The following is a 14,238-nucleotide window of genomic DNA, read 5'->3' on the forward strand; positions in this document are numbered from 1 at the left end:
TAAGGTATTTGCCCTCATCTGAAGAGAGGTCTGCTTCTTATCTTGACTGCTAGGAAATAACCTCAAAACCCCTAAATCTCCTTAGTGATAGAAATATCTTTGTTATACCTGGTCTCCACTAAAGCCAGTATTGACAGTTGCATGAAGGCTGGACATTAAACATAGAAAGACAGTCATATTACTAGTGGGTTGGGGTTTCCACGTGATATTTGTCTAAGGTCAGTGGAGGCAAGGTGTTAGAAATTAAGTTCAGGGCCCTCCCTGGTGGCACAGCGGGTTAAAGTGCAGCCACTTCAATACCTGGTCCCATAGGTGATCCACTTGGCGCCACAGACCTCTCCTGACACACCCGCTGCTCCCCTTAGCAATGTACTTCCTTTATCTGCCTGTTCTGCTTTCTGTGCTGTCTCTGGTGAATTCCCTAACTCCGCTGCACCTCTGGCCTGTACCCTAGTTCTGTATGAATAAATAAATCTTTCAAAAAAAAAAAAAAAAGAAAGAAATTAAGTTCAACCGCATACACAATGAACCATCTGCCTTGCCTAAGTAATGAAGCCTCAATAAAAACACTTAGCACAGAGACTACTGAGTTTCTCTGCTCGTCAATGCATGGTAATATGTTAATACCAGGAGGGAGCTTTAGGATGTGCTCCATATGATGGAAGATTCAGTTTTAGAAACTTCTTATATTATGCCCTTTGCTTTTCCTATTTGGCTAGCTCTAATTTGTATCCTTTTTCAGTAATAGATATATAATCATAAGTTTTTCCTAAGTTCTGTGAATCATTCAGGTGAATTATTGAACTTGAGGGTGATTTAGGAAAATCTAGTTTTCAGTTGGTGTCTGAAAAAGCAGTCCTGTATAGACAATTTCTCCTGATGTTGTAACAGGGTTCCTAGGAAAAGAAGTTCCAGGTTTCCTGCCCCACCCAGAAGGAGAGTGGAGCTGAGCAGAGAAAAGAAGAAAAGAGAAGAAATCTGAAGGAAGAAAAAAGCAGATGGAGAGCCAGAAGGAGACCTGAGGAAGCCACATGGAGCAGCAAGCATGTGATGAAGAAACCGTGATTGTTTCTTGGCCCTGGACTGGCTAAGGCAGATGTAGGTGAGATACCTGTAGGGAGGTGACTATGGCCGTGTTTATATTGATTTTGATTTTGCTCTTTTCCTCCCAGACTTGTCTGGCCATTTCTGACCCTTTTGTATGAGTTCTGGCCAGAAGGTGCTTTAGTCTTGTGGTGGGCTTTCAGGCCTGGCTTTGGACCAATACCTTTTGGGTTGACTTTTGCCCACAAGGGGATGGGTAACTTCAGGTGTTTGATTTAGAAATTATATTCTTTGTCTTCCATGTTGTATACTCACTGTATTAAAGTTCCTTTTCATTAAAGTCTTACATGTTGTTCCTTGATGTGGCGGATGGCAGAACCTATTTGGATCAGGCAGGGTTGGGGGTTCAGTGGTGCTCCCTCTTCCTGCCCTGTTAACAATGTTACATTTTACCTAACTCCTGATATTCTCTAAAAATGTAACAGGGTGGTGCCTAGGAAAAGGGTAAGTTCCAGGTTCCCTGCTCATCCCACAAGGAGGGTGGAGCTGAGGAGAGAAATGGAAAAAAAAGAGAAGGAATCTGAGGGAGAAAGAAGCAGTATGGAGAGCCAGAAGGAAACCTGAGGAAGCCACATGGAGCAGCAAGCATGCGATGAAGAAACCATGACTATTTCTTGGCCCTGGACTGGTTACAACAGAGGTGGGTGAGAAACTCGTGGGGAGGTTGGCTATGGAAGTGTTTATATTGGTTTTGATTTTGCTCTTTTCCTCCCAGTCTTATCTGGCCATGTCTGACCCTTTTCTATGGGTCTCAGCTAGAAGGTGCTTTAATCTTATGACAGGCTTTTAGGCCTTGCTTTGGACTGGTCCCTTTTGGGTGGACTTTTGCCCAGCAGAGGATGGGTAACTTCAGGTTTTTGATTTAGAAATTATATTCTTTATCTTGCATATTATATACTCACTGTATTAAAGTCCCTTTTCATTAAAGTCTTGTATGTTTTGTCTTGATACAGCGGATGGCAGAAACTATTTGGATCAGGCAGGTTTGGGGGTTCAGTGGTTCCCCCTCTGTAACAAAAATACATCACCAACATCCTCAACTTTTTCCTTTCAGTAATTTAGCACTTATCTCCTGCAAACTAATCGTCTACATAATCACAATAATAAAATATAACCATCTAGCATACAAACTGTATTCATATTTCCCCAATTGTAACACAAAGTTATTTTAGAAAAAGACTGTAGTGTATTTTCAAGGTATTGATATTTGTGATAAAACTGATACTAAACTATATTATTATGGTTTCCTTTTTATCCCTAACTGCAACTGAAAAGAAAACTCCCATAGGAGAGACATGTGGAGAACAGACCTCAACTTGCCTGTTACAAGGAGGAAAACAATTTAAGATCAAATTCAATCAAAGAAGCTGACCATAGGTGAGTTGTTGGTGGAAGAGCATTAGCAGTTCATTAATGCTGGGAAAGTGTAATTAAGGAAACTGTTGAATCATGGCTTGGGCTTAAAACGTAAACTGCCTCAATTTATAATAAATCATTTCTTTCTTTCTAAATGACATGTTTTAAGTAGAAGCCGTAATGTGAATGGAGAAAGCCAGTGGAAGACTGTGGACTTTTTTTAATATTAGTGAAAGAAACCAGCATTCTCTAAAGGTGTGAGTTACAGGACTTGAGTATTTCTTCTCTTTTTCATCTTACCTCAAACTCTTGCTCCTCATTTACCCACTTGAATCAATAAAATATTAAGCATATTCCATGTGCCAGGCATTTGGAAGGAAGTGGAGCCATGGTGGTAAAAAAGGCAGGTAAGGTTCTTGATAATCATTTTCAAGCAAGAGAAAAACTACCAAGTAAGTAGTTATAACTAAAATTAGTGACTTGAAGGAGAAAAACAGGGAAGTATAGAGAGTCAAGGAAATCCTTGCCAAAGAAGCAATATTTAAGTTGAAAACTAAACATTAAAATTAACTTGGGGAAATGAGCAGAGGTAAAGAAGAGGAAAAGGGAAGAAAGAGGAAGCAGCATGTAAGTAAAACAAATGAGGCAGGAAGAATCTTCCCAGAAGTGAGGGCACCTTTTTGAAATGGTAAATTTTTCTTCTTGAATTTTCTGTTTTTCCTTTGCCAGTTTGTAACTTCTTAAGGTGCCCTTCCCTTTGTGTTTTCCTTTTAAATGAACTCTTCTGTTTCTAAATTTTTAGGCAGTGAATACGAATAGCAGGCAGGGAGAAGGAGAATTAATCCTGCTGGAAATACCATAATTGCATAACTTCTATCTACTGTTAATTTACTGCAGAGAATTACTTTGGCTCTAGGTGTTATCTTGTGTGTGGATTTCGCAGACTGTTCGGCTCTCAGGTCGTCTGTGGGTGGGCTGCTTCAATGCAAGTTACATGCTTTCTCATTTAATCTCTTTCTAAGAACTTTTATCCAGAACGCCATCTTCAATTGAACACTACCTCTCCTGGACTTTACCACTCTCATTTCAGTAGAAAAGTGTGAGAGTGAGGTTTCTTTATGTGAAAACCACAAAAAAAAATGTTTTTGATGAAGCAGTTTGATTCAACATGCTATATTATCCCTTGGAAGCTAATTATATACAAACAGAAACAATTGATTTGGCGTTTATTTTATTTTTCTTTTTACTTTTTTTTTTTTTTTGGCTCTTGTTTTGTTTGGCTAGTATGATTCAGGCATAACCCCCAGCTCTGTAAATTCAATTGGAGGATGTTTATATAGTTACCCAAATAGAACTAACTCTAAGGAGAAAAATAAGGTCTAGCATAGTAAATACATTGAAAGATAATCACATGCATTCATGGGGCTCATGCAAAGTGGGACAATCTACCAATTCAAAGATACTAGAAGCCTTTAAAAATTAAGCTCCATGATAGCAAGTATTTCATTGATTCACTCACTGCTATCTCTTGCAAATATAACAATGCCAATCATGTTGCAATAGTTTGAAAAATACTAGTTGAATAAATGAATAAGTAGCTAGCAATAATGGAATTTAGAGACACATAATCTGTAAAGAATCCAGTATACAAACTACCTAACATTTCTTCCTCTAAAGAGATACATTAACACCAGCATTATCTATTTACATGAGGCTATGAATTCTGCACCTTCCCAAAGATGGGCCTGGGCCCAGACCTCCTCAGAAACTTCTACTCTGCGGATCATTCACAAACAGCTTTAGCTTTGTGGTCATGCACTAGGTGTCAAATTTTTAGCATCACTGGAAATGAAATGCTGGTTTCTTTAGTCTTTCCTTTGGCTTGCTTCCCTGAAAGTGTCATGGAGATGACCAGTAATTAACTCAAACTGCTAGGTGACTTTTGAGTGTGGGGGTAACACTGCTGAGTTGGCTGGTCAGAGCCCCAAGAGTGTTTTCTAAGGTGTTGGGTTTCTCTAGGTGTAACAGGGTGGTCCCCAGGAAAAGGGGAAATTCCAGTTTCCCTGCCCCACCCAAAAGGAAGGTGGAGCTGAGCCTGGAGGAAAAGAATCTGGAGAGGACATTAAAGAGGAAGTTAGCAAGATGGAGAGCCAGAAGGTGACCTGAGGGGAGCACAGGAAGCAGAGATATGTGAAGTGACTAGTTTCTTAGCTGTGGACTGAGTGAAAGAGATATGGGTGAGAGATCTGTGGAGAGCTTAATTATGAAAGCATTTATCTTGATTTTGATTTTGCTCTTTTCCTCCCAGACTTGTCTGGCCATTTCTGACCCTTTTCTATGGGTCCCCTCCAGAAGGTACTTTAGACTTGTGACTGGCTTTCAGGCCATGCTTTGGTACAGTCCCTTTTGGGATGGGTAACTTCAGGTGTTTTATTTAGAAGCTATATTTTTTGTCTTTTCTGGATTGCACTCTAATTGTATTAAAATTCCTTTCCATTAAAGGTCTCATATATTGTGCCTTGATGTGGCAGATGGCAGAACCTATTTAGAGCGGGTAGGTTTGAGGGTTCAGGGGTGTCCCTCTCCTTGCCCTGTAACACAGTATAGATCCTGGTCTTGGTGTTCTCTCCTTCTCCCCTCAGTTAAGGTGGCAGGGATGCCCAGATTGGAGGGGCTCTGTGATGGCATAGCAAATTTCAAGATGTTCAGACCTGAGGAGGACAGCACCCGCCCGTTTCTTGATAACTGGTGCCTATTCCCTAATTCAAACAGTCTTCCAGCATTTATCATTATGCTGAACATGTTGATAATTATTTTATGAAGCTAATGTGATTTTCTTTAAACATTGATTTCTCTGAAAGACTCAGATATTGTGGACAGAGCCCACATTGTGGGAAATATGAGTCCAGGATCCCAATCCCAGAATTGTCTCCTCTTGAATATATTTTGCTATTGCTGGGTCTCATTTATTCTACCTGTTTGAGGATATGGACAAGATGATTTCTAAAATTTCCTCTGGTGCTTACATCATGTGGTTCCATTTTGAACTCAAAGATAACCCAGACCCATATTTATTGTTGGGGAAAATTAATTTTATCATATTGGCATTGTTTGAGTTGCCTTCTGTTCTGGGTCCCTTACTTATTTATTTACAGCTGACTCTTTGCCAAACATTTTCTATATATATGTTGGGGATTTTTCTTACCACCTGCCAAATTGTCATACCAACCTTCAGGAATTAGTTCTTAGAGCACAGACGTTCTAGTGACACTTTCAGTATCAGCAATAGGATGTAGCCTTTTGCTCTAAGATGATGGTGAAAAGGTATGGAAAGATATAATAAACCTCAAAATTACAATTTAGATGGTAATTATAATACAAGCAGATTTACATAGCAACACACTGTTGTTTTGATTTCATAAAGATAAGGAGCCATACTAAATGTGATTCCAAAGTAATGATCCTCTTCTTTTCAATAGTGAGTGGACAAATTGCAATTAATCTCAAAAGCAGAAGGAAAGTTTATGATTTGTGTGACACCATGCTCGCTATTTTCTAATGATCTTAGCTCTAGCTGAGAAAAAAGCAGAAGATACACAATATATTGACATCTGAAAGAAGAGAGAGAAGATTTTATAATTAGTGGTTTGGAACTAAATCATTCTGGGGCCAGTTAACTTTGACTGTTCTGCAGAAACACATGTCAGGTATAGCATAAATGTTATACAACTTTGTTTTTTTGCCGAGATTCAGGTTTTACAGGATAGGTTAAGGGGTACCTCAGGCATCCCAAACCTGCCTACTCTAAATTTGTTTTGCCATCCACCACATCAAGATAAAACATACTGTAGAGCAAAAGACCTTTAATGGAAAGGACTAATTAATATAATTAGTCTGTGAAAAAGAAAACTGAAGGAGGGGCCTTCATGGGCTGCATGGGCTTAAGTCTCAGCACTATGAAGCTATCCTCAACCACTGCAGCACAAGTTCGATCTCCAGCCAGGGAAGTGACCCACATGGTGCAGCAGACTTCTCCAATATCTCCTGCTGCTCTCCTCAGCAGTATATTTCAGTAGATCCACTTATTATGTTCCCCACTGTGTCTCTGGTGAATTCTCTCTCACCCCCCACCCCCCCATACCTCTGGCCTCTACCCCAGTTCTACTATGCATAAATGAGTAAATCTTTTTTTTAAAGGGAAAGATAAAATATAGTTTTCAGGGGCCCTCCCTGGTGGCACAGTGGGTTAAAGCACAGCACTAAAAAGCTAAAGCCACTGCAGCATGAGTTTGATCCCTGCCCCGGAGGTAATCACATGGTGCAGCAGACCTCTCCTGGCCTGCCTGCTGTTCCCCTCAGCAGTGTACTTCATCAGTTCTGCCGCCCCCCCCCCACTCTGTCTCTGGTGAATCCTGTCACTTCCCCTGCACCTCTGGCCTGTACCCCAGTTCTGTTTGCATAAATAAAATAAATCTTAAATATACACACACACACAGTTTTCAAATTAAGCATCAAAGTTAAACATCCCTTCATGAGTAAATACCCAGGCAAACAGGGTTGGTCCAAAGCAGGACTACTGAGATCCAAAAGCTTGCCACAAGTCTAAGGCACCTCCTGGTCAGAGGTACCCTATAGGAAAGGGTCAGAAGGGGCCAGACACATCTCGAAGGAAAAGAACAAAATCAAAAGCAGCATAAACGCTGTCATTGTTAACCTCCCCACAGGTGTCTCACCCATGTCTGTTTCAAATGTCTCCTTCCATATTCCTCAAGGTGGTGGTACAAGTCCAAGACTGAGAAGCAAGCACATCTTCTTCACATGTCTTTGCTCCATGTGCTTCCTGCACGTCTCCTCCTGGCTACCTATCCTTGCCTTCTTTCTCAGTCTCCTCCCCAGCGTCTCCTTCTCCCTGTTCAGTTCCACCCTTCTTTGGGTGGGTCAAGGAACCTAAAACCTCCCCTTTTCCTAGGGACCACTCTGTTACACAAGGACCAGGTTCAATAATGCTCAGTACCTTATAGTGGCTCTGAGTGATTTTGGAAGTACTTGTTAAACTGGGAAGATTTGTGGACCAGACACTATAGACCAGATCTAGTATGATCAACCACTAACTCAAAGTAAAATTTCAAACAACTAACATCAGAACTGTGGTTTCTGCTTCATCCTAACCTTATAGAATCCCCCCCCTTTTTAAACTTTTAATAGTAAAATAATTTTAGACTTATAGAAAAGTCTAGCCTCATAGGAGTTCACAAGTGTCAAATGAATCAAGCATGAGGAAATATTTTGGAAAGTTTAGAAAGGACTGTATTTAAGTCACTATTGAGTTGGCACTTCACTTGTACAACTACGACTGTGTGAATGCCTTCACCACAATACTGATTTTGGAACATTATAATTATATATATGTTTCTCTCTTAGTTGAAAGGCGCATTTATTTCTTTATCTAGCAGAGTACCTGATAAACAGTAGTTGATCTTGGAAAAGATGAATAAGAGGAGAGTTGATGGTAGGGTAACATGGCTCCAGGGAACACCCAGAAATCTAGACCAAGATTAACAAGTAACACTGGTTATTATCAATAGCACTATCAGAAAACAAAAGAAATCATCCCATACCCCTCTAGGCTCTTCTAGGTTGGCAAATAATCAAACAAGCACAGGTAAAAGCAAAAGCTTTCCCTCAAAAAATTTAATAGTGACATATATTCCTCCTATATATGTAGTAGAGACACCGTATGATCAAGTAACTAGCCCAGATGGCCAGAGATCTTAAATGAATTAATTAAGGTAGGGGACTCGGCAGGTGAGTGGGGTGACAGGGGTGGGAAGGGAGCTAAGAAGGAAGATAGGGAGATTCCTGGGAAAGCACACCGAAGACACACAGAATTAAGTCCTGCTTTCTCTATTTCAAAAGAGGTAAGGAGATTAGTTTAGCTAAAGACAGCTTAAGAGAACTTTTCCTTTATATATATATTATATATATATATATTTTTTTTTTTTTCCCTACAAAACTCCACCTCCACACTGCCTTCAGAGGCCCTCATTGAAATGCAACTTTTGTTCAAAGGACATATTTGTGGGTGAAAGAATTCTGCTCCCCTAAATCACTACTGAATAAATTTTTTTCATGTAAAGAGACTGTGCAACTATGATTGAATTAAAATTTGAGATGAGGAGATTACCCTGGATTATCCAGGGAGTCCAAAATGTAATCATAAGTGTCCTTATAAGAGGAAGACGGAGGGAAGCATGAAAACTGAAAAAGACATTAGGAAAAAAGCAGAGAGAAGCTGAAAATGCCAAAGCTGACTTTGCAGATGGAGGAAGGGGTCATGGGCCAACAGTGCAAGGAACGGAGCTCTAGAAGCTGGAAAAGGAAAGGAAACTAAGATTTCTCCTGCAGTTTCCAAAGGAAGCATGTCCTGGTCAGCATCTCAACTTTAGCATGATGAAACTGATACTAGCTTCGGGCCTCAGGACTAGAAGAAAATAAATTTGTGATGTGTTAACCTACTAAATTGGTGTACTTCTGGAAAAGAAGACAATGTAGCTTAGATGGTAGGTCAGAAACCTGTCCCTACTACTAATGAGTTTCAACTTGGAATATTGTGTGTCTGAATCTTGATTTTTCTCAAATATAAATTCTAATATAAATTTACTTATAGGCTTTTTAAGGGCTTTGCGCTATTACATAACGGTGTCTTGTCCAGGGCAATCCAACAGTAATACAATGCCAATGCAAGCCTCAGGTGTCACTCATACGTACATATGTATATGAATTTAAAATTTTCTAGTCATCACATTTAGAAAAATAAAAAGCAACCAGTGAGCTTTAACCTGGTGGTGCAGCAGGTTAAAGCACAGCACAGCAAGCTAGCCATATCTGCTTCAGGGCGAGTTCAATCCCCAGCCCGGGAGATAAGACCTCTTCTGACCTCCCCACTGCTCCCCTCAGCAGTGTACTTTGTCAATTTGGCTGTTCTGCTCTCCACCACTCTGTCTTTGGTGAATCCTCTCACTGCCCCTGCACCTCTGGCCTGCACCCCAGTTCTGTATGCATAAATAAATAATTTTTTAAAAAAGCAACCAGTGAAATTGTTATTATACTTTATATAACCCAATATTTTAAAACATTAACAATAAACTGCATTGATTATTAATGAGATGTTCAATTCTTTTACTCATAAACTTTGGAAACCTGGTATATGACATAAGCACAGTTTGGACCAGCCTTTCACATGCTCAGTAGTTATTTATGATCTAGATGCATGGACGCATGACCAGTGATTCTGACCCAAGATCAGTGCTCAGTAAGTACATTTTAACTGTTATCAACAAATTTGTGCTAACTCCACTGATTTCACAGTTTTTTTGTGAGCACTAAATGGGATCACACAGAAAGGAACTGACAAAATGACTCCAAGGTAAATTCTCAGTATAAGTAGTCACAGAGGTTCCTCCCTGGTGGCGCGTCAGCACTAGTTCATCCCTGATCAGGGAGGTGACCCTAACTGGTAGAAGACTTTGCAGTAATAAGATCTATATATTCCTTTTGCAGATGACTTATCCTCTTTTTATTATACCATACAGGACATTAGATCTTCCTCTCTCTTTATTTCTGACTCCTTTTCCACTTCATCTTCATTTCTTTGCTCAGAGGTTAGAAGCTCACTTTCATCTTGTGCCTATTATTCCTTACAATTCTTAATACAATACTAACTTTTTTCCATCTCTTCTATTTTAGGCTTGGTACTTTGTCTCCATCTCTGGCTTTTTGGCTGCAAATTTGCATGTGTAGGTATCACTGGAAACTGGAGCAGCCTAGCACCTAAATATTTTATATCATCTACATTTGCCACTGTTGTGTTCTACTTTACTAGGCTGATAAGTAGATTCCTCCTGAATAGGCTGCATTCCACTGACTGAACAGGTATCAGCTTTCATGGGGAGAAAAGCTACCTTGTATTGCCACCAACTGCCCATCACTGTCTCTTTTACCATCTATTTTGGAATTCTGTAACAAAAATGAAGACTAAATTAAACATGAATAGTGGATAATATGCTATTTATTGCCTATGTGTGCTCTCTTACTAGATAGACTTAGGATTCTAAGGAACCCATCAAAAAAGAAAGTAACTTTCTAGGGTTTATGTCCATTTAAGTTCTAGCGTATTCTTATTTCTTCAAAATTTATTTACTTAGGCATACTGAACCAGGGTATAGGCCATAGTTGCAGGGGCCGTGAAAGGATTCACCATAATCAGAGTGGGGGAGCAAAACAAGCAGATCTTTGAAGTACACTGCTTAGGGGAGGCAGCAGGTGGGTCAGGAGAGGTCTGCTGTGCCATGTGGGTCACCTCTGCAGTGGGGAAAGGCTACACTGAAGCGGTCACACACAGCCAGCTTCGCAGTGCTGCACTTTAACCACTGGGCCACCAGGAAGGGCCGGTTCTAGCACATTCTTCACCTTGAGAATCAAGAACTGCCTCTGCCTGGTTCCCTCATACCCTGGTACACTTGTAAACCCTCTAAACCATCCTACTTCCTGCTCCCCTGGAGAAATATACCCTTCCCCTAGCCTACTATTACTGAGATACACTTGCAGAGAGGGCTAGGGGAAGGGTATATCAATGATGCATACTGTTTCCAAGCTCAGAAAAATATGTATATATTAAGTATCATTTATGTAAACAGAGATAGCAGGTCTGAACTCTAGCTGTTGGAGTAGTCCAGTTCAGACAAGGGGCTGAACTCCAACCCTGATGCCCAGCCACTGACCAAGAGGAGGCACAATTGTTAGTGCAGCAGCTGCCATTGTTAGTGAGCGTGCTGCTGGGAAGTGGGGCATTACTGAGAGGCCATTTTGTGAAACTTTAAAAGGGAGTGATAGGTGTAGGAACAATATTTGTAGAACTTCTCTAGACCACAGATGCCCCAATGGGTGACCAGCCTTCACACCCCACCCAGACAGGAGGGGAGCCCCTGAGCTCAGAAGCAGCAGAGGCTCTGTCATGCCCTGCCAGCTTTTGTAGCTGAACCACTAACTTCACATCCATCAGTACCTGGATGTCTTCTATGGTGTCAGTTAGAATAAATCAAGTGGGTTTTTTTGTTTTCTTTTTCTGCACTAAAGCCCCTTGTGTTTGCATTCAGGGTAGTGGGTGGCCAGATCCAAAACTAGCAAGAGAGGTTCTGACCCAGTGAGTTTTGGACCTTTTTTTGTCTGTTAACAGAGCCTCAACTCCCTGTCCCCCTAAGCAAGGCATTCACCTTCTCTGCTGCTGCATTTGGGGTGCCTTTTCTGAGAGCCCTGTCAAGGAGTTCCTGTTGTATTTGCTTAATATCTTGTTTCTGAAGTTCATTCTACCTCCAGGCCTTAGAATACGTTTTGGCATTCTTTACACAAAATCACCTCACAGTCGTGTTCTATTCAGCATGCACAGTGGTCTGTTTTGAATTTAATACAGATGGTTAATATGTGTTTTCTAACACTACCAAACAATTATGCACCACCAACTGAGGGTCCTATAATTTAAATCAACTCTGACATCTCTGCACCTGGAGATAGCATCAGATACCACCTAAGGACTCATCTAATAAAACTGCTTCCCCATTTTCAGGTGCCAACCACGTTCCAGGCTGTTACCTCCACTTCTGATCAATCAACTATAAATCAGAGCTTCCTATGATTCCCTTATTGGAGTCAATTAGCTTGGTAGAGTGACTCACAGAACTCAGGAAAACATTTACTTGTTGACTTATTATAGAAAAATACAGCTCAGCAACAGCCAGAAGGAGATGCATAGCACAAGTTCTGAAGTTTCCATGCCCTCTGGAGCATAGGAAATCTCCATATTTCACTGTAGGAAGCTCTCTGTTCTATCTGAAACCCTGTGCACTGAGGTTCTATGGCGATTTTATCATGCAGGCATTACTGATTAAATCATTGATCATTAGTGATAGAACTCAAATGGGAGGGTCACTCTCCTCCTTGAGGTCAGGGGGTTAAGCTAAAAGTTCCAACTATCAAATCTCTCACTTGGTTACCCTGCCCACCAGCCCCTACCTGAGTGAGGGCCTTTCCAAAACTCACTTCATTAATACAAACACCAGTATAGTTGAAAGGGACTTATTATAAACAACAAGACTTCCTTCCACGTTTATTGCTAGAATTAATTAATTCCCCCAAAGATTTGGAGGATACTATGCCAGAATCTGAGACAAAGACCAAAAAATATACTTCTTAGTACAAATTACAGCATCACAGGATAGCGTAGCCACACCTACCTCCCCTTCTGACAGTACTTACAATTTGTTCTCTCTAGGCCCACACACACACACACACACCTTCCCCCCATACACCACCCCACACATACACATACACACTCCACACACACTCATTTCCCTCCATACACACCCCACCCCACACCCCACGCATGCACCCCCTCCACACAAGCATGGCCCAGACAGAGATATTTACTCCTTTCTTCAGGCCCAGGCTGTGTAGACATTGCCCCTCAGAGTTTATGAACTGCAGATAGCCATCCTAGGATCTATCAGAGAAAAGGATTACTTAGTCTAAGGTCAAAGTACTCTATCTCTGAGCAATAGTAAAATCAGGCTAAGACTATTCCGACAGCCTCTGTTCATAGCCATCTGTGTCATTACAAGAAACTAATAGTTCCATTCTGCTCTGCTCCTTTACAAAGTCACCCAGGCTCCAGATGCTAATTTCTGGGCTGTGGCAACAACGGAAATACTGAGATTTACAGAGTTGCATTGTGCATGAAGCTATGAGGCAGGCTGTAGCTAGTTCTAATTTATGTTTATTTACTGTTTCTGCTAGAGGCCCTACCTACCTGCTGGGAGGCAGGGAAGTCCACTGTGGATCAGAGAGGGCAAAGGGTAAGATGCTCAGAGAGCAGTTCCTGTCTGAGAGGACCCTGCAGGTCCCAACCTCTTTGTACTGACTCCATGTATATCCCTCTCCTTTAAGTACCAGCTGGATTCAGAAACTCACTTCTAGCAAACAATAAAGTAGGAGAGATGAAATGTGTCTTTGCAGATTAGGTTATAAAAAAAATCAACATAAGGCCTAGGCTTACTTTCTTTCTCTTAAATTCCTCACTCTGTGAGAAGCCAGCTGCCACAGTATGAGCAACGTATGCAGAAGCCCACGTGGTAGAGAACTGATGGAGATCTGAGGTAAATGCCTTGCCAGTCACATAAATAAGCTTGCAAATGGATCTCCTTCTACTTGGGCCTTGAGGTGCCCACAGCCCTGGCCAATGCCTTGATTGCTGACAGTGACAGACCCACAGCTTGAGGAAATACCAAAGCCAGGGCTGGCTTTCTGAAACTGAGGGATCACAATTTTTTGTTTGTTTGTTTTAAACTGCTGAATTTGGAATGATTTTTTTTATGCAGTAATTCCCAGTTAATCAGTGATTGATCGTTGAAAGACCAGGACACACATCACAAGTATGAAAAATATAATGGAAGTGGTGAGGGGGCAGGGATCATATGCAGTCACTTCTCAACTGGTTGCAGGGACCAGAGGCCAGAGAAGAGATGTCAGGAATTCTACACAGATCACCAGAGAGAGGTTCTGCACAGGTGGAGATCTTATCTTCATTTTTCATTACACAGGTTGGCTCTTCACATCATGTTCTAAAGCCTGCAGCACATTTAATTCATCAGCTCTCCCAGAACATACACTAGGAGAATTGAGCATCTTGAGAAGTGAAGAGGGAATAAAAGGACTGCTTGGCCTTTC

This window comes from Condylura cristata, unplaced genomic scaffold, assembly GCF_000260355.1.
Source record: "Condylura cristata isolate star-nosed mole 26May11 unplaced genomic scaffold, ConCri1.0 scaffold00031, whole genome shotgun sequence".
NCBI classification, from domain to species: domain Eukaryota; kingdom Metazoa; phylum Chordata; class Mammalia; order Eulipotyphla; family Talpidae; genus Condylura; species Condylura cristata.